Source organism: Pyxicephalus adspersus, chromosome 11 (genome assembly GCF_032062135.1).
Source record: "Pyxicephalus adspersus chromosome 11, UCB_Pads_2.0, whole genome shotgun sequence".
NCBI classification, from domain to species: domain Eukaryota; kingdom Metazoa; phylum Chordata; class Amphibia; order Anura; family Pyxicephalidae; genus Pyxicephalus; species Pyxicephalus adspersus.
The window spans coordinates 671,371-673,848 of record NC_092868.1 but is presented as its reverse complement, the minus strand read 5'-3'; the positions used below and the strand labels follow the sequence as shown (position 1 = coordinate 673,848).

The window sequence follows — 2,478 nt, the reverse complement described above, 5'->3', positions numbered from 1 at the left end:
TCACATGTACAGGACATACGAGGGGCGACGGGTCACATGTACAGGACATACGAGGGGCGACGGGTCACATGTACATACCATGGCACAGTACATACGAGGAGCGAGTCACATGTACATGATATGGCACACAACAGTCAGGTGATGATACACTTGGGTGTGTGGCCACAGCTGGATTTGGTCATACAATGCGGTACATATGTACATACAATCATACATGAGCATGACAATATTTCCTGAACCCCGGGAATATCGCTATTCATGACAGATCTTCATATCACGCCATTACTCATCATAGCGATCCTTCATACACGGAGTACAGAAGACATGTTGTGTGCAGATTTCACATATGAAGAGGGAACAGCTGGAGCCACAAATTCTGCATCATCAGCAGCCGTGAGGGACCCCCGGGAATTCAATTCTGACTCCATCAGCAATAGCGCTGCCAGTGACCCCAAAAACACCGACCCATGCACCCCAGATTTATCCAGCACCGTATGGTGACCAGCCATTGGAGCAAGCCGTGCCGACCAGCCATTGGAACACCGCGCTCCCGCGGGTCAATCAGCCATTGGAGCACCGTGCTCCCGCGGGCCGATCAGCCATTGGAGCACAGCGGCCCATAAATTCAAACCCCCAGACAGTGTGATAGAAATAAGCGCCGGTAGTTCTGTTTTTGCCGTCCTGATATTGAGTTTCTAAATACCCCGTACCCATTCACCTGAAGGTGGGATATATCTGGGTGCCCACTTGATGATCATTTTTGGGGGACCCGATGTGGGGAGAGGCTCTGTCCCTCAATAATTGTGCGGCTCAATGTCAGGAGCCAGGCCTGAGTCTTTGTATGAGACAGAAGGGGGGCAAACATTCTCTGCCCCCTATTCCTGGGCACCCCGGCTGCATGGGTTTATTTCCTTTCCGTGGCTCCTCTCCATGATTAATCTGAAGGAATTATGTGATCAGGATGAAGGTAATCCACAAACCTGCTGACTGCTGGGAACATTTCACACTCCGGGGCAGCCAGATCACCAAGGGGGCATCTACAATGGCCGTGAGCAATGAGACCCACATGCTGATCACCGCCGTGGTCTGCTCCATGGTGGCATTTGTTGTCCTCATGTGTCTGTGCTACTTCACCTGCAGGCTGGCTGGGTAAGTACTGACCTATCTGCCCCTTGTAGCTGGGGGGGGTCACCCTGGGGTCACTAGTGGGGTCCTCTGTATGGAGCTAGTGGGCAAGTATCCCGTCCTATCTGCCCCTTGTATGTGGTGAGTCAATGGAGGGGGTTATAACACTAGCAAGGCAAACAGTCAAAGCTGCCCCGGTGTAAATGGGGAGTGGGGGGCAAATGGGCTCCTTGTATATGAGGGTTCATCAGCCTGGCAGGGTAAGTAGCATCCTATGGGGGGTAGGAAAGTACTAGCCGTGTGGATTATTACCATGCAGAGTACCCCGGTCCTATCTGCCCTTTGTATCGGGGAGAGGGGTATGTACACACAGCCAATCAATGACAGATGGGCCGAGGCCAGAAACCCCTTAGGAGACCATTGACCCCGGTGTGTCCCATCACTTCCTGCGTATAATGAGAGTTCAGTGACTACGGCTCTTCCAGCAGGATCTTATCTCTCAGTGGCCCCCAAAAAAACAAACAACGTGATTAAACATTAGGGGGGCCCCGACAGTCCGGCACCATGCTCCTATAGGGGTCACCACACAGGCTGCTATCTGATTTTTGGGGGTTTTCTACAATGTCAGTTTGTTTCCTTTGCTCCCCAGGTGCTGGGAGTTCTCTACAAACTTCGGGGTGGGGAGAATATTTGCCCCCCCTATGGGGCATTGTGGTTCCTCCCAATGGCCCATGTCATAGGATTGGAATATATGAGGCGAGGGTAGAAGAGCAGCCAGTAGGGGGAGCTAGTATTGCACTCATGCAGTGGATGGGGTAGGTTCTCTGTACATGGGGCATTGGCAGGTATACCCGGAACTCTATACCAGGTGACCCATTGGGGGTAAATGATCGTCCAATGGGAATGCAGAGGTTCCAAGCCAAACCCAGCTTCATCTTCAATCCTCATGTCTATGGCGGGGTGACAAGACGATTCTGAGCCCGAGTATAAAAACACAATCTCCATCATGGGGGCCTGCGGGGCCCCATGTAGAGCACAGATAACGCACACGCCATCATTCCCTGCCATGTGACCAGTGGGTGACCCGGCCGCTTCTGTATATTATCAGCCCGGCTGACAGATGAGGAACGATCCCAGCAATGGAGGAATTCACCCGGAATCCTCCAGCAATTCACGCTTCCTCCTGATTGGTGGAATAAGCGAAAAACATCCGTGTTATCTCTTAGCGTGGGAATGTTCCATCGATTCCCAGGGACCCCAACTCGGGCTGCGGGGGAACCAGAATATTACCATAATAATAGGACGCCCAATATACGGGCCCCCCCAAAATACCCACACCCCCAATATTACCCA

General features: G+C 52.3%; 1 protein-coding gene across 1 annotated transcript in view; it reads left to right on the top strand.

Moving 5' to 3' along the window:
- Nucleotides 1-363: 363 nt before the first annotated feature.
- LOC140341300 (alkaline phosphatase-like) overlaps nucleotides 364-2,478 on the top strand; it is a gene marked incomplete in the record, with an annotated part of 11,679 nt that continues 9,564 nt past the window's right edge. The window contains 1 exon segment of the mRNA XM_072426937.1: nucleotides 364-1,149.